The 18,729-nt window shown below is 38.5% G+C and overlaps 1 protein-coding gene across 1 annotated transcript in view; it reads left to right on the top strand.

Annotated features, from left to right (window-relative positions):
* Nucleotides 1–18,729, top strand: part of LOC144631558 (uncharacterized) — a 102,878-nt gene that overhangs the window by 1,103 nt on the left and 83,046 nt on the right. The gene's annotated exons all lie outside the window — the stretch shown is intronic.

Below are 18,729 nucleotides of genomic sequence, written 5' to 3'. Positions count from 1 at the left end.
AACTCAATTGGGAAGTTCATGTAGAGCACTTTTAAAGTCAAGAATTTTCTCTCGGTATCCGATACAGTTGAAGTGATAAGTTCAATCTTGTCGGACATTTAAGGTTGAATCTCTTCTCAGTGTAAAGCACAAAAGAAGCTTCGCAGGTTACTGATGTGTTAATTTATTGAAGCATAGTTTGTTAACATCGATCTACTCGCGTATCAAACATTGAAGTTGAATAAAAATTATACGTCTTTGGAACTACTAGTGCCCAAAATATAATTCTAAACTATTCGCAACACAAAAGAAAGTGGCCACTGACAAAACGTTTTGAAATAGAATAGCCATTAAAGCATGAAGGTTTTCATTCAGCTTCACAAGTTACTATTTGAACTCTCATCCTTTCAAACAATGTATTTCAGTTATATAAGTTGTTAGGGGGCAATAATTTGGCAAAATTTCGCTGTGACCACACGAATTTCTTTACCTAAGTTCGGGGCAAACCGGCACTTTACAGTTGTTAATTCCGCCTTTTTATTCCTCAGATGGCATCCAATATTTGTCAACGTCTTCTCAATAAAGTGTGGAAATCCTACGCCAATGATCTTCGCGAAGCACCTCAAGTTGAAGGCATTTATACTATAGGCCTCGTGCGGGGAAATGATGTTCGCTACATCTACGTGGGGCACTCCAACGACATACGCAGGCGGCTACAAGAGCATAAGTCGCAAAATTTGGCAATTGATGAGTTTGTAAAACAGCAATTCGTTCTGAATAGCGGGCAAAATTTACGAATCAAATGGGTAAAGGAGAGAAATGGCGAATGTGTAGAAGGACAATACCTTGATTGTATGCATCAAAAACTCGGTTATTGGCCAGATTATAACAAAAAACATGGAAACACATGTAACTAAGTCTCGTTAAGAACACATGTGCTGTATGCTGCTTTTTTGATTACAAACATAGATCTGAGACTTAATAAACTGGTGACTTTTGTCCATTTTACATGACTTGTCTTCATTTAGTCTTACGTCCGCGTGAATTGCCTGACCGACAACCTTTCAATATTAAAACATTAGTTAATTTGTCCAAGTTTGTTTGCTTTCTATTTACTCATACTTTATGCAGCCCAATTGCTGAATGATCACTTTATTCTGTAGATGTAAAGTTCAGTTTTGGTGGGGGCTTAGTTTGTATGAGGCCTAGAAGCAAACCATATTTAATTTTCGGCAATCTATGGCTTGTATGATGATTTTCCATATAAGAATTTTTTCGAGGGAGTTTGTTTAAGACTGATTTTCATTCCCTCGGCAATGTTTTACAATCCTTTTACGTCAGCCGTTAGTCCTTTCATGCAGGTTTTACAAACTTAGTCAAAATCAGTAAAGCCTCGCTAACAACGAAGGTACTGGTTAATCAACGAAGCCACTCGTTCCAACTGTATCCACGAAATTTCATGTGCGCCTTTAGCTCAATACCTGAAAACACTCATTCGATGGGCGATTCGCAACTCGTCTGAAAAAAATAAAGTTGAAATGAAATGTAAACTTACGTTGATTCTTCTTAAATGCAACCTTGTTCCTGATAAAAAGCTTCTTTTTATATGAAAACAAAACTAGGTATGCATACACCAGATGTACATATGAAATCAAAAATCTTTCTGTCGTTATACTGTTTTCGACTCAACAACGAATTCATTATGAATACACGTTTCTAAGAAATCAACCACTGTGACCATTTCCTAGAAAAAAATAAGCAAGAAAGAACAGGGCATTCTGCCAAAAGCAGACAGGCGTGAAAGCATATGAGTCTTACCCCCTGCCTAAGAAATAAACTGTAATGTTTTCTTTTAATTAAAGTTTATCGTAACTTACGATAAGTTACGATAAAGTGTTTATGAGATGTTTAGCTTTTACAAAGTAACTGTGGACACTTGTAAAGTTTAGAGAAAAAAATAACTCTAAATTATTTACTTTTGTCGTGCAAAACATGTACAATGTTTATCCAAAATCTATAAACTAAATAAAAGAAATTATGTCATTCCAAAAATATGTGCTTAGCCAGAACTTGCGGTATCTTGGGGAAAAGTCCCTTCTTTTGTGACGTAAAAATGCTATGAAATTATAACAACAGAAATGTTCAAATTGACAGTTTATAAAAGGGAAATATCCCATTCTTTGTTTATATCTATTGATAAAAGTAGGGAAATATCCCTTTGCTGATCAACCAATCAGAGTTTAGAACCGTTAAAAAAGACGTTTCCTTATTGGCCAGAAGGTCGAGGTAAACTCAAATAAACATGACGTCATGGGGTCTATATAAGTCGGACGCCATAAGCGCGAAATTCAAATCTGTGAGAAGACATTCTGTTCTCGAGATCTTATCATTGGAATCACTGAAATCTTGATTTTAAAGAGGTGAGTTAATTTCTGAATTCCACTTTATCTTTCGTATTTTCAGTAGAATACCTTATTCTTTAGAAATGACCAAATTACTTTCGTCAAACATGTTATAAACCTAGCGAAATCCTAGTCGTGAATCACAGGGACTGTTGATGAAATATTTCGGTATTTAATAAGGGAGAGTGCTAGTCGGCCAACCGGAGCCTATTTTTGAGAGCCGCGAGTCTCTTTTGCCAGCCACTGTTTTCTCACATTATTTCCGAAGTTCTTTGGTCGTTTTCACTAGCGCGTAAGCATATTAGCATAATGACATAAGCATGGTTAGAAGCACAAGCATAAGAACATTCTAGTATGTTGTTCTCACTAGGAAATGACCGCGACATAAGCATAATATAAGCTCAAACAAGAAGAACAGACATGTCCATTCTTCTTGGTCTTCTTGTGCTTACGCTTATGTTAATGTCGCGGTGATTCCTAGTGAGAACAACATAAGAACTATAAGAAAAACAAGTGTGTTTGTTCTTCTTATGCTTGACTGTGCATGTTTATCCACTCCTGACACTCCTCAAACAAACGCTTTTAGATCTAGGATCCGCTTGCCCCCTGCCCTAAATTTTCTTTGTACTTTTTTTACCGTGTACAGATAAAGATTTAATGACATCCTTCCTTTGCTTTTCAACAGATGCCTCGTAAACGAATTTGCGATAACCTCATAAATAAAAAGTGGCTGCCGTACAAGGATGCCCATATGATGCCTCACGTGCCAGGCATTTACGTCTTTGGAGTTAAGCGACCACGAGCAAGGACCATAGATTACTTCTACACGCCGCTGTACCTGGGACAGTCCATCGATGTCAATAAAAGGACTCGAACACACAGGTACGGTGTCCAGAAGATTGACGCCTTTATAAAGCGGAATCTCAAACGAAATGGTGGAAAGAACCTTGCAGTAAAGTGGATCAAGCATCCAAACCATAAGAAAAATGAACGGGCGTACATTAGGTGCCTAGAAGAGTTACTTCACTCGTTGGAGTTCAACGTTTATGGTGGAAATCATTAACTGTCTGTAATCTGTAAGTTGTTAACAAAGAAACTGCTCTGTAAGTTGTTAACATGGTTACATGTTAGAGCTCACATTTGTAAGACGAGACTAAGTTGTGAAAAATAAACCTCCCGGCCATTGACGATAATTTTGTTGCTTATCTGTTTTCTGAGTACATGTGAGTAGTTCATTGAAGCGTTTCCAGTCGAAGTGTGAACGTTAAGTTTGAGCGTGGAATGGATTCAGTTGTTTAAATAACTATTGGTAATTAAGTGCTCAGAAGCTCACATAGTAAAGCCGTTTTATGAGGCAACTGAGGAAAAGACTAGCCTTGGTCACAGGCTGCCCAAGCTCACGATGAGAGGAGTTCAAACGAACATAATACTGGCAAAAACTTATTCGGATCTAGAACCGAATATTATGACATTTCGACCAAAAAATCAACTTTCTTTATTCATTGTTGTCTCATCAGTTGTTATCTCATTTCTCAGGCCGATTCGAAGCCTTTTGAATAGGCTTAAAAGCGAAAGCAAACTCTAAGTAGTGGAAACTTGAAAAGCCATTACTTTCGTGTATTAAAACAATTGTTATGTTAATTATTAAAACTGCTCTCATCATTGTCGTGAGCTTGGGCCTCGTGTTTTTTTTTTTTTGAGATTTTTACTGGTCCCTTCTACAAGCCTAGACTAAAAATTTGAGAATAAACATAAACTTAGATCCTTTAGTATAAATGACTTCGGTGTTCATTTTTTTTATGAAGATAAGGCATGGGCGTATATTACAATTTTCTATTTTTGTTTGCTTCCTTATGGTAAGTCAGATACTTCAGCACTGTGTCCTGTCCTCGCTAGCTAGCAGCTAGTCTGCTTGTGTCATTTCAGAATGAATTTTGCAGAGGTATTTTAATAATTCGACCAGCCCTTAGTAATTTTGATAATCATGGCTCTCTTCGACGCTCTGAAATCGCGAAAATTTGTCGAAATGGCCCCTAGTCAGCCCCCGCCATTTTTTATCTGCCGATCTGCCTCGTCCCAAGTCCCTCGCGATATTTTCCCCTTCTTATCAATCCCATCACTCACCGCTCGGGCTTCCTGCTCGCACCCAATCTCCCCACTCGCGCTACGCGCTCGCTACCAATCCCCCCTCGCGACTCTCTATCAGAATCCGCGCTCAATCGGCCATGGTAAAGCCTGTGGAGGAGGCAGATTTTTAACGCCATTGAAATTATGAAAAGTGTAAGCTAAGGTGCAAGCGAAATCTTATCGCATTGTTGTAAGTTGTATTACTGGAAGTCTGTTTAATAACCTTTAGCACTTTCACAGTGATTTCTTTAGTTTAGACACGCTCTGCATAAAATATTACACCAAAACTCTCGTATGTAAACAAAACAACTGTTGGGTACTGTTGGACAGTTTCCTTCCCTCTCCACACAAAAAAATGTAGTTAGATCCGGTCAATAAATTAAAACGCATCCGTGGACAATCAGTCAGATTGCTCCAGTGGACTTGTACAGTAAGAATTGAAACACGTTGTAACTTCAATTATACATTGACACAACTTTCCTTGCAAGCTTGTGGGGTGTTTAATTTTCGCCAAACCAAAAGCCTGGTTTTCACTAGCGACGCAAGCACAAGCGCAAGCACAAGCGCAAGAATAACAGCTCTTATTTCACCGAGAAAACGGCTTCGACTCAAGCAAAAGCACAAGCGCATTTCAGTTTTATGCTTGTGTTTGCGCTTGCGGTAAGCACAAGAACAAGGATCAAAATTTTCCCTTTTTGCGTGATTGCGTTTATGCTTGCGCTTGTGCTTGCGTCGCTTGTGAAAACCAGGCTAAAGAATTCGCGTTAGCTTGCTGCCTGACCGAACATAACAGTCTAATTTCGACATCGACATGGTGACTTTCACGGTCAACTTCTTTTCACGTTTCTCGGAAATGTCACACCCCAGTTATTTACCGGGTGGGCACTCTTTTATATGGGATTACAATGGGCTCGCAGTAGTCCCTCGTTTTTCTAACTGACCCTAAAGCCTGGTTTTCACAAGCGACGCAAGCACAAGCGCAAGCATAAGCGCAATCACGCAAAAAGGGAAAATTTTGATCCTTGTTCTTATGCTTGCCGCAAGCACAAACACAAGCATAAAACTGCAATGCGCTTGTGCTTTTGCTTGAGTCGAAGCCGTTTTCACGGTGAAATAAGAGCTTTTATTCTTGCGCTTGTGCTTGCGCTTGTGCTTGCGTCGCTAGTAAAAACCAGGCTTAAGACAGGTGATGTGTTTCAGATGTCTTTCTCTAAGACTTAGGATTGGGCGAGGGAAGTATTACACAGTGAAATCTCGTACAGAACCTCCTCCGCCTCCGCTTTTAGAGATCAAGAACAAATCTGACAATGGAACCGACTATGTCATCAGAAGAGACGTTGAGCTATCTAAACCTTTGGCCACGCGCCAGCGAAAACATCTTTAGAAAAAGGAAGTCATCTAACACGACGTAATTTAATAACTGTCAATCTAAGTAAGAATCTTAAGCTTTTAACCAATCAAATTTAAGCCTAGCCAGCAAGAATTTTCTTATTGGCCCCTAAATTTGAGCCGACATTAAAATATTCTGTCACGCAATGAAGGTAATAATGGGTATTTGATACAAACGCCTAGGTTCATTCGGGTTACACCCTTGACTGAGGTAAGTTGAAATTATTCGAAACGCTATGGGATTTTTATTTGGGAAGGAAACGACCACGTTAGACTTAAATCTTCGCATATTTCAGCCTGTCTGAATCCCTTATTAGGAGAAAATGCATCGAAAAGCAGTAGCCGCAGAGTTTCTTTGGTAAATTGTCCATAATAAACTAGCACGCCACTGGCACGTGTACGAGCAAAATTTTTATGTCACCGTTCTTTATGTAGATGCGTCTAATTGCGAGTTGCTGGCCTTCCTTTCAAAGTAGAATTATTAAAAAAGTCCTTTCGTGTTTGAGATTTTTCAGTGTCATGTTAAAGTTTGCTTAATTGTTTGCATTTCTTGCCATGCTTTAGTTGACTTTTCTTTTATATCAGTTCACAAGAACCATCGCAAAATCATTGTTGAATCAACATTTTCTTCGTAGGTAAAATTGCAGAGGCCTCGTGACTTTCACTTTGTCAGAACAAGTCTAAATTGATTGTTCCCCCTTCTTAGCGAGGTAAGTCACGATCAGTAACGATGCCAAATTGACGACTTCAATTTCTTTAGTTTAATTAGGTGCAGATCGGCACATTACGGTTATTAATACGGACATTTTTTATTGGTAACTTTTGTCCATTTTACATGACTTGTCTTTATTTAGTCTTACGTCCGCGTGAATTTGCCTGTCGACATTTCAATATTAAAACATTGTTAATTAGTATTTTGTTTGCTTCCTAATTTATACATACATACATACTCATACTTCATACTTCATACTACTCATACTTCATGTAGCCTTGTGGCGCAATTGCTTAATGATCATTCTATTCTGCAGGGGGCTAGTAGCAAATCATATCTAATCTTCGGCAATCTATTGCTTGTAAGATAATTTCCTTGTTAGAATTTATTCGAAGGAGTTTTGTTTAAGACTGCTTTTCATTCCCTCGGCAATTTCTTACAATTGTTCTCCGTCAGCCGTTAGTCATTTCATGCAGGTTTTACAAAGTCAAAATTAGCCTCGCTAACAACGAAGGGTACTGGTTTACCGACGAAGCCAGCCGTTTGCCGATCTAACTGTTTTCACGAAATTTCATGTGCGCCTTTAGCTGAAAACCTGGATACAGTTATCTGAAGGGCGATTCGAAACTTGCCTCGAGAAAAATGAAAATGCAATCATGTAAACTCACGTTAATTCTTCCTAAATGTAACCTTGTCACTGATAACTGAAAAGCTTTTCCTATTTAAATGAAAACAAAACTAGGTATGTCATCCACCGGCCGGGTGATTTATATGCAATCAAGAATCTTTCTGTAGAAAAAAGAAAGCCGGGGCATTACTAGGTCGTTATATAAATGAGTTCGACTCAACAAGAAAACCAATATGAATACATATACTTTTAGTACTGAACATTTCTAAGAAATCAATCACTGTGACCATTTCCCAGAAAAAAAAAAAAACAGAAAGAACAGGGCATTCTGCCAGAATCCATCGGGCATGAAGGCAATGCAGTCTATGTTACCTTATAAAAGGATGGTAGCAAACAAAACATAGCCAGAAATAATGTATCATAAGGTATTTCTTATTGGCCAGCATTTGAATAGACCTTGTGGCGAATTCACCTTCACCTTCACATGGGGCCTTTTGTGGCGAATCAATAGAAGTAATTTATGAAGAAACACACTTCGGAAAACATTCTAGCCCGCTTTGAGCTCAGAAAAGTTTGTGTGCTCCTTTGACACCATAACCGTTACTTCATTTGGGCGGGAAGATTAAATTTACTACATGTTTAACTGGAAAAGGGCAACTGGAGAACTATAAAATCATGTTGGTTCCTGGCTCTGCATCGATCGGAAATGTATATCGATCTTGGCATGTTTTGATTTCAATTTTACCAGCAGTCCATAGCCTAAACGTTTGTCCTCTAAAGCTCAAATGAGTCCGTTGATCTGGACGGAAAAATCAAATGATGAGGCTATTACATCGTCATATTCTCTAGATCGTCAATACAATTTAAAAAGTGAATAAGGGATCGGAGTAAAGTATATTACAATCGAACAAGCCCCTAATAAGCCATCGAGTGTGATCGGCTTCAATGCCAAAATCTAGTTTCATGGTTTGCTTGGCCTTCCTTTTGGGGAGAATTGTTAGAATTCCCGTTAGATAAGTCTTCTCCTAGTTCTGTCCAGTTTCTTCGAAATTGGAGGTTTCTCAGTGAAAAGTAAAAGTTTGTTGAACTTGTTTCCTATAACACTAAGCTATATGCAAATCTGGTATAACTTCGATCAAGTCACTGCCTTTCATGTCAGTGTTAACTGAACGTTTATATGCCGTTCTTGGTCATTATTTACTTGATTTTTATTAAAATCCGTTGATTAGAACATCGCAAACTTATTCTTGTATCAACATTTCTTCGCAGGAAAAGTTGAAGAGGCCTTGTGAATTTTACGTGGCATCGAACAAGTCAAGCTGGTCATTCCCCTTCTTAGCAAGGTAAGTGAGTAGCGATGCAGCTTTTATTCTCAATTTCTCACTTATACTTGGAGCAGTTTATGGACGGTAATTTTAAAATGTTCTCACGGTATCCGATGCAGTCTGCATGTCTGACTCATCCGGACGTTTATACTGTTTCAGTTATATAAGGTTGAACCTTTCCTCAATGTAAAGCACAGAAGAGTGTTAGTAGTTTTAAAAGCATGGTTGATTAATATCGACTTGCTCAGGAAGTGTTGATCAAACATTAAAATTCAACTAGTAATTAGATGTTTTCTTTTTTTGCAATAGATCTCAAGCAGTCTTCACTAGGGTCCCAAAATTTGGAATTCTCTCCCAGAATCGATCACTAGTTCGACTAGAATTTCTACTTTTAAGAAAAAAAGTTTGACATTTAAAAGGCTAGGTGGCCTCCCCTATAAGCCTAGCGGTTTTATGGAGGTCTCAACGCCCTACCTACCATAGTTATTGTTGTAATATTTGATTTCAAAAGTGACTAATAAATGATGATGATGACGACGGTGATGATGATGATAGAACTGTCTAACATATACTTCTCCTGAACTCGCAACATGAATGAAAATTCCCTCTGAAGAAACGCTTTGGAGTGACTCCTTACACGAGAACATAAAGGTCTTCTGTTAGCTCGAAAGACAGCATATTTTCAAGCAATGTATTTTCGTTGCAGAGCCCTCCAAATTACCAAACGAGGATCTGAAATGTCTGGGTTGCCAGCCGCTGCTTACGATATTTGTCAAAAGCTATTCGATGAACCATGGAAATCCTACGCCACTGATCGTCATAAAGCTCCACAAGCTGAAGGAATTTATGCCATTGGCTTCTTGCAATCAAGTGGCAATATTACGTGCGTCTACATGGGGCACTCCACCAACATACAGGGGCGATTACAGGACCATATGTCAGAGCAAAATGTGGCGCTAATTGATGTGTACGTGAAACAGCAATTCCAACAATACCCTGTCCCATATGACGCCTTAAGAGTCAAATGGGTGGAAGAGAAAAATGGACAGTGTGCAAAAGAAAAATATTATTTCTACTTTCCAAGTTTACTAGGTTATTGCCCCCACGGTGGACCAGCGTATGATGTAAATTACAGTACGTGAAAGTACTTAAGTCTCGTCAAGAAAAAATGTGTTGTATGCTTTTCACTGTAGCCACTGTTCATGATTACAAGCCTCAATCTGAGACTGAATAAACTTGTAAGTTTTGTTCATTACAGCTGACTTGTCTTCATTTAGTGTCACAGCCGCGTGCTCGTGAATTTTATATTTTACTGTTTGTTTTGCTTTCTCAATCGGTCATACTTCAGCTAACCTAGTGGTGCAACCGCTCATATTAATTTCTATTCTGTATAAATGATTTTTTTAAAGGAATCTTGAATAGTTGACGGCCAACTGAACTAACAAATCATATCTGATCTTTTGCTTTAAAGATTATATAGTGCAAGAGTTTCCGAAGGAGTTTTGTTACTGAAGACTGATTTTCAGATACCCTTTCATGCAGGTTTTAGTGCAGAGGCAAAATTAAAGCCTCACTCACAACGAAGGGACTGGCTTACCAACGAAGCCACCCGTTTGCCGATATAACTGTATCCACAAAATGTTATGCACGTCTTTTATCAAAAACCTGAGCACAGTTATTTGAGGGGCGATTCGAAACTCGCCTCAAGGGAAATGAAAATGCAATCATATAAGTCTCGTTAATTCTTCTTACATGCGACCTTGATCCTGCTAAAAAATTTCTCGTGGTTATATGAAAACAAAACTAGATAAAATTATGTTATGCACCGGATATATATATGAAATAAAAAATCTTTCTGTAGAACAAAAAATGGGCATGAGTATAGGTCGTTATACCTGCGCTATACCGAGTTCGCCCTCAGCAAGAAATCATTATGAATACATTAAACGTTTCGGAAATCAAACACTGTGACCATTTCCTAGAAAAACATCAACAGGGCATTGTGCTTTAATCCTTCAGGCATGAAAGCAATGCATTCTGTGTTACTTTTTTTTTATAAAAAGATTGGCAAACAAAACATTTGCTTCATCAGCATTTTCTAAAACTGGTAATCATAGGTACAATGAAGCTCCCTTACTTAGCCAATAAAATTCGAGATCATATGACATGAAGTGTTTGTTATTGGTCAGAATTTGAATAGACCTTATATGACGTAAAATGGCAATACAATAATATACACTTCCAAAAAGTTCAGACACAAAACTAACCCTTTGAGCTCAGGTAAGTTTCTATGCTTCACACCAAAACCCTTGATTTAATTTATTTGGGCGGGAAGATTGGTACCTGGCTCTGTATTCTACATCTATCTTGGTACGCTTTGAAATCAATTTGAGCGGCAGTTTAAAACTAAATCTTCGTTCTCGGCAGAATATATAGCCCGGCAAGTTTTTGACAAGACATTACTTACGATAGTGCTGGGAATATAAAGTTTGTACGGCTTGACCAAATTAAATTAAAAGTAGGCTTACATACCGAACTGTGTCAAATACTACAAACTTAAGATAAGTTTCATGATCTTTATTCAGAAGATTGATTGCAATTCGGGACCCCCCTTATTGCACGATGCATCAACTGACAACTTTAAAATCTTGTTTTCTGAAAAGTTGTCAGTTGATGCATCGTGCAATAAGGAGGGTCCCGAATTGCAATCAATCTTCTGAATAAAGATCATATAACTAAAATTTACCTTCAACGATAGAAATTAGTTTAGCTAGATTGTTCTGGACCACCAAATAATTCGCAAAAGCCGGAGTTAGTGAGGTGCTCCAATTTCGTGCGCATTAAAGCTCCTCTAAAGCCCTGAAACATTCTTTTACACGTAGAAACGTCACACTTGAGTAATCAATTCTCGTTAGACATATATACAAGTCGAACAGTCTGTGCTTTTCCTACCTGGAGAACTCTGTTACATGGAAGTCCCCTCACCTTCCGCGACTTTCGTTCTCTTCGAAAGAGGAGCAAAAGCTGTACGAGAAAAGCACCTGCGCGCCTTTTCCGCTCAAATCTGGTGTTTCTTCTTGGCACCACGTGTAACACATTGTAGCAGGAGCTGGAGAATTACATTTGGAAAACTGTAAGGATTTAGAAGAGGACCATGTTCAATATTTCCGGACTGCTTACAGCATTTGAACTGATAGCCGCCACTGTGTAGGCGTCATTGAAATCAGAAATCAGAAAAGATCTGTAGACATTCGAGAATCAAAGCGTGAGTCGAAATCAACCACTGTGACCATCGTTACCTACTTAGGCCGCAGCCGCCATTGCTTTTCTCATTTCCTTGCTGGGTTTAGTCACAGTATCGCCTCTCAAATCAATCACACGGACTCCAGATCGCTGCTAATCGCAATATTTTGTTCTACACCACTCGTAAACATGCTGCTGAATTCTCTTCCTGTAATTGCGAACTTTTTTCGTGTTTCACTATGAACAAGTTTAGATCGACAGGCGTTTCAAGAAAGTTGGTATCGATGAGAAGAAACATTAAGAATTCCCTCTCAAACAAAGTATCAATTTCCCACGAAGTCCAAAGAAAACGGAACGGCCGACATACCTTACCCGACTGGCAAAAATTGTCAGGCGTCTAAAGAACGCGAAGCACTGGGGAGGATGGATCTGAATTCATTCCCAAGACCAAACGGACAAAAACATGAAATGGAAAAAAATGGGGGCGCGAAACACGAACCGTATTAGCAGAAAACAAACTATATATCAGAGAAATATAAACGAATAAACGATGACTAAATTGCTTCACTTATCCTAGGAGTGTTCTGTTCATGAATATGCAGAGCTAAATACAAATATAAAGACAGAAAGTAATTGTAACTCCGAGTTTCACGCACTAAACTCGAGCTCGGAGATACAATTACTTTCTGCCTTTATACTTGTATCAGAGAAATATTGTATTCTTTCAAAAATATGTTTTGCCAGCAATTGCGGTTTCGGAAAGTATGAGGGGTTAAGGGGGGGGGGGGGGGAGAGGATCCATTCTTTTGTGGCAAAAGAATGTTGTAGAAACAACCTGAAGATATTGCATCATATACATGTAAAAACAAAAATGTGCAAATCAGCAGTTTATCGAAAGGGAAATATCCCTTAACTTTGTTTATAGCTAATAATACAGGTAGGGAAATAACCCTTCACTGATGGGCCAATCAGATTTAAAGATCTTGAAAAGAGGTCTTTGTTATTGGCCAGAGAAGAGACAAACATTACGTCATCGCAGCCAAGGCCAAGGTCTTGATTGGGCCTATATATTCCGGTGCCTGAAACGCGCCAAGTTCAAATAAGCAAACACTTCGATCGGAAAAAGTTTTTATCCTCAAGATAGAACAGAGTTGAGAAAACTCAAGGTAAGACACTTCCTTCAGTGCTACTTTTTTTCGTTCGATAAATTTACTAATTTATTTCAACAGACAAAAGAAATGAAAACGGTTAAATGTCTGAAATGTATGTTTGACTTATATATTGCAGTTGATCGTGCGTTATTTCTTCTAGACTGTTTCTAGTCATGTCTATACACTGATAAGCTTTAGGCCTTCCACGTCGTATTAATAAATGTTACGTAGAGGCAGTGAAACGATGTTTCCATATTTGTTACTCATCTCAGATGAAATTTAGAGTAGTGCGAGGAGTGTTCCTTGTTTTCGTAGTCCGTCGAGGTTGAAGCGAACAAAAGAGCGCGGGTGGAGAAATGGCCGTTGAGAATCCATTTTTTCACTTGCGCTCTTTCTTTGCTTGACGCTCGGCGTACTACAGAAACAAGGGACTGCTCCCAGTCCAGATGAAATCTATGATCTATTGCAATATGTGCGAGTTCTATATAGTCTAGAGTAGTTAGCCCTAGCTAGTACAGGGGCGCTAGCAATACTTACACCAATTTGTTTCTTACAGCACACAAGAAGCTACAGCGAATCCTGTGAAGTCTCGTGAAGTCGGCTTCCTAATCAGTGAACAAGGTAAAAACATAGTTATACCTAGCTTTTTTTTTTTTTTTCACATTCGCTACCTACGATCGCGATATATACTGGCTTGCTCGTGGCCACATATTTATTTATAAATTGTTTTTTTTTTTTATGGTGTTTTGCTCCACTGGTATAGCTAACTAGCCACAGGGCTTTCCTGTGTACCCACTGACAAAAACGATTGTTGAAATAAAAGAAAACGGTAAATATTTTTACTGTAAAAATCATTTTGTTGACTAAGCTCGAATCGGATAAGAAGTACGATTTCTCAGAAACTTGTTTGCTCAAGCGTGAAAGTAACTTTCCTAGAAAGAGTCACACAAGAAGTACGCGAAATTATCACGAGATCACGTGCTTCGTCCCAGCTGCAGGGCCCTTTTGACGAAGGCCCTGGAGTTTCTGTGGTGGACTGGGCTGATCTTGAGCAATTTTTTTCGCTGTAAAAAAGTTCAGTTAATTAATTAATTAATTTGTTAATTTATTTATTTATTAATTATACTCATTGAATGGAATTTTCCATGGAGAATATATAAGAATTTTATTTTCAAAATTCTAATATTAATATTTGCATTTTTTTTCGTGTGCCTAGATCCGACAAAATGGTTTCAAACATTTGTCAGCGGTTATTGGAAAAAGTGTGGAGACCGTACGATCTGGAAAACGTCCCCGATATAGAAGGGATTTACTGCATTGGCATCCTCTCTGGCGTTCCCCATAACCAATGGCAACTGTACGGGGAACCAAAAGTTCTTTATGTCGGGCGTACTAATGATGTCCATAGACGACTCGGCGAGCATAAACGCCAACACTTACAGATTGACGAATTTGTTAAAGAGGAATTCGAGGCAAATGGCGGCGAAAACCTTCGCATAAAATGGATCAAGGAAAAGAATGAAGAAACCGTCGAGATGGAATACATTAAATGTATTGCACACAAGTTGCACTACTGGCCACAGTATAACATTAAGCGTTGAAATTAGTACCTAGTGGAAGTAACAGTAGGTTTCAGATGGTCAGAGTAACCGTTTGTAACAATATTAAACCTCAACTTTTATGGTTCAGTTAACTTTTAATGAATTGTATACAGCTACAGTGATTTTGCAAGTTTGTAACAGAGCAAGTTATGTATCGTGTTTTTTTTAATAAATTAAATTCTTAGTGAATGTGTGAACTTTGCTCCCGCAAGCAATGCGTGATATATACTTAGGCGTTCATTTTTATTTTGCTTTGGATTAAGCGGCAGGTTGACACAGTTGGCCAAAAATAGCACTCATGGCGAATTTGCGTACCCCTATTCACCCCCTCCAACACGCAGACTTCTCATATGGCCTTCTTGCGTTAGCTTTGACTATCGAGGAGATGTGTTGTGTGACCATTTGCATTCTGATAGTTTTTATTTGTCGAGGCGTGATCTATCATCTATGGAGCTTTCTAAAAATGGATGCAAGGATTGCCACCAATGCAATTCTTGATCCTCGATAAATATTGTTATAGCTTCCATGTACATTAGCGTCATAGTTATTTTTATTTCCTTAGGCCATCCCCTTTTTTCTCTGTTTAGCGTCGTCCGACCGACCCCGATTTTCGTGTTTTCAAAAAATTGTTATACAGAAGGTAATGAAAGCAATGACACATTATTTTAAATAATGGTTCATCCTTTTTGCGCTGCTCTCGTTTGATTTTAACCACGACGTCGAGTTTTCCTTCCTTCAGAAAAATATTTTTCTGGCCAATCAGGAGGAAGGAGTTCAAACGCTTCTGGAACTGGTTCGGTAAGACAAAGTGCCCCGGGGCTGTTACGCTCTTGTAAACTTTCGCCCGAAGATCCCGTCGTCCCGATAAGCTGCCCGTCGCACCCACTAACTGCCGCTGGGTCTCCGAGGATGGAGTTTATGATGAGTCATGGCAGCTTAAATAAGGAAGTTCTGCAATTGGTATGATTGGTTTTATTTTCATTTTGTCGCAGGGACTTGTCCCCGGAACAGTATTTAGTGCAGCGAACAGGCTCCCCAGCTCCCCAAACAATCGGTGCGCGAGCAAGCGAGTGTGTGGAGCCTTCCCTTCTCTTCCTCAGGCCACGCTGGGCTCGCCTCTTTTGCCGAATTTCCTTTTTTCGCCCTATTGAACCCCTAGAGGGTCTGTTCACAGGCAAAACAGTATACAATAATAATAATAATAATAATAATAATAATAATAATAATAATAATAATAATAATAAAGATATTTTAGCAGGCAGCCCACGTGCACGTCACAAAAAGGTGGTTTTCAGTGGGGCCCTGCATAAAATAAATAACAAATATGATAAAAATGGTTAAAAAGTGAATATTAAAAATAGAAGATGAAAAAGTTAAATTTTAAAAAATGAATATAAGAAATTAAAAAACTTATCAAATACTTCTAATATGTCTTTTAAAAGTTAAAATGTCAAATGCGCTTTTTGCTTTGTCGGGTAAAATGTTCCATTCGTGAGCAGCTTGATTAATAAAACGGTTCTGGCCCCAGGAGCGACATGACTTGGGCCTACAAATGTCATTTCGTCCACAAGTATTATAATTATGAATGTCTTTAAAGCTATAAAAAATCCCAGTCAATCAAGCCATTTAATGCCTTAAAAAACAAAATTAATCTATGAAGTCTTCTTCTTTCCATTAAATTATCCCAGCCAAGCTGTTGGAGCGCCTCGGTAGCAGATGAATGCCTTGGCATATCGAGCACAATTTTGGCAGCTAAATTTTGCAGAACTTGGACTTTCTTCATAAGAGTCAAATTGGCTTTGTCTCCCCATGTGACATCCGCATAGTCTAACAGAGGTATTACAGTTGATTTAACGAAAAGTTCTCTGATATCGCGAGGGTACAATTGCGACCTGTCCCTACAATTAAATTTAACAGTTGGATTAGTAGGACGATTAAGTCCCCCTCATTTTCTTTTGGTTTCCGCGACAAAATTCTTTTTGGTAAAAATAGGACCGGTAGTTCTCACGAAGGGATTTGTCCCCGTGATTTGTTGATATCCCTCCAACATCCATCATCATATATGCATAATCTGTCTTAGAACTAAGGAAGAAAGAGTTTAAAGCGTCTTTATCACATCCTTTACCCTCAGAATATTGAATAAATGAATACTGATTTTTTTTGCAATATGTCTTACCTCTGCCATCGTGGGAAGCACGAAGTCATTCAACATGAACTAATTAACTGCCTGTTAATCTAAACAAAAGTTCCTGTAGTTTTAACCAATCATATCGAACCCTGACCTGGGAGATTTTTTCACTGGGTTCTAAATTTATACTGAGATGTAATGAAGGTAATGAAGATTTCAACGAGATTAGTTCTTTCGATTCTGGCAAAGGTAAGTCAAGATTATGTTAGTCTGTTTCTTTTATTTGGGAAGCAAAAAAATTGTGATTTTAAATTGAATATCTAGACGTATTTCGGTCTGTCTGATGTCCTTATATGTGTAGTAATATAAATCGAGTAGCAGAGTCATCAATGCAAAAGAAAGCTGTACTTGAGCTTCCACGATAAATTATCTAGCCGTTGCACGTGTTTTTATGCGAGTTGTCTAATCTTCTGATTATTTTGGACAAAATCCTATTAGACATCGCTGAATGCAGTGAGTCAGTCTGTTCCTGATCTTGAAGTTTGCGTTTTCTGACAGCAGTGTAAGAGTAGGCTTTTGTACATTATGCTAGCATTTTTTCGAGCATTTTAGTGAGGCAACAGCATTGAGCATTATTCGAGCATTTTAGTGGAATTTTCTCGGAAAATTGATATTTTTTCCCAGAAAATAAAAAAGAAATTATTTTTTTTAGAGAAAATAAAGACTAAAACTCAAAATTTAACAACAAATAACTTTTTTAGAGATAGTCAACTACTTTCTATACTTAGCCTCGTCGAGGATTATGTTTTTTTTGGCCATATTTATGAACTTGTAAACGATGTTGTTGTTACTTGCAACACTTGTACGTTTTTGTAAGTGTTTACAGTTAACACCATGTTAAAAACTTTGAAATTAATTAAAAAAAAACCGGTTGTGTAATGAGCATCATCTGAGCATTTTAGTGACTTTTTTGTGGGAGACCGAGCATTTTAGTGAGAAAAATTGAGCATTAAGGTGGAGCATTTTAGTGGGGAAACAAAAAGCCTATGTAAGAGCTAAGGGACAGAATGCGAGCATTTTGTCCTCAGTAATAATAACTATAAATAGTATACATCGAACGCTGGGTAACTTTGATAAATTCATATCATTTTTAATTGTCAGCCACTGTAGTAGAATGTTAGCCTACAACTATTTGGTCCGTTTGCATTTCCTCCAGAATTATTTTTTAGTTGCTCAGAATGATCACAATGTCAAGTTTGTATGAACCATTTCTTCCGTAGGGAAAAATTAGGAGGACGCGTTTCACTTTCACGGTTTCGACCAGGTCTAATTCGGTTCGGAGTTTAACCTTCTTAGCAAGGTAAGTAGCAATGCTATAATTCTTTTTCCGTTTTAACTCGCTTGGAACAATTTCTTATGAAACCTTTCAAAGTCAATTTATAATGTGGTACGTTTTAGGGCCTGTTTATATGGAGGAGAGTTGTCCCTGGTAGGAGGGTTACCCTCTTCCCCGAGCCATCTTTTGCCGAGCGTTTAGATGAGAAAGTTGTCCCTGTTGACCGAGCCAAAACTTGGCCCTCTCGGTTCAAAAGACTGGCGAGAGTTGTTTTGAAACATCTATTATGGCTGCTTTTTCTAAAATCAGGAACGCTGAATCGTCGACCAAGACCATTTTTTGGACTAATTTACCGCCGACTTCGATTTCAATTTATCTGCACTTTTGCTTTTGCTGATTTTAGCGTTTGCGCATGCTCCGTATGTGTCAACTTTTCCCTGGTAGGTGAGGCAAAAATAACCAAACTGTTTATATGGAAAAAAGTTGGCTCGCTCCCCAGGGTCACCCTCCCTTCAAAGCGAGTGACCCTTCACCCAGGGTCACCCTGCCCCCCGAGTCAACTTTGCAATTTCTCATATAAACGGTTCGCAGCTATTTATAAAGAAACGTATGAAAAGCTCTCTCACCCGGGGTGGCTCGGTATGGAGGGTTACCCTCCTACCAGGGACAACTCTCCTCCATATAAACAGGCCCTTACTTAGCGTAGTT

Source organism: Oculina patagonica, chromosome 12 (genome assembly GCF_052425735.1).
Source record: "Oculina patagonica isolate OP01 chromosome 12, crgOcupat, whole genome shotgun sequence".
Classification (NCBI taxonomy): Eukaryota; Metazoa; Cnidaria; class Anthozoa; order Scleractinia; family Oculinidae; genus Oculina; species Oculina patagonica.
Note: the sequence above shows the minus strand (reverse complement) of the source record. Positions and strands in the feature narration are given on the sequence as shown.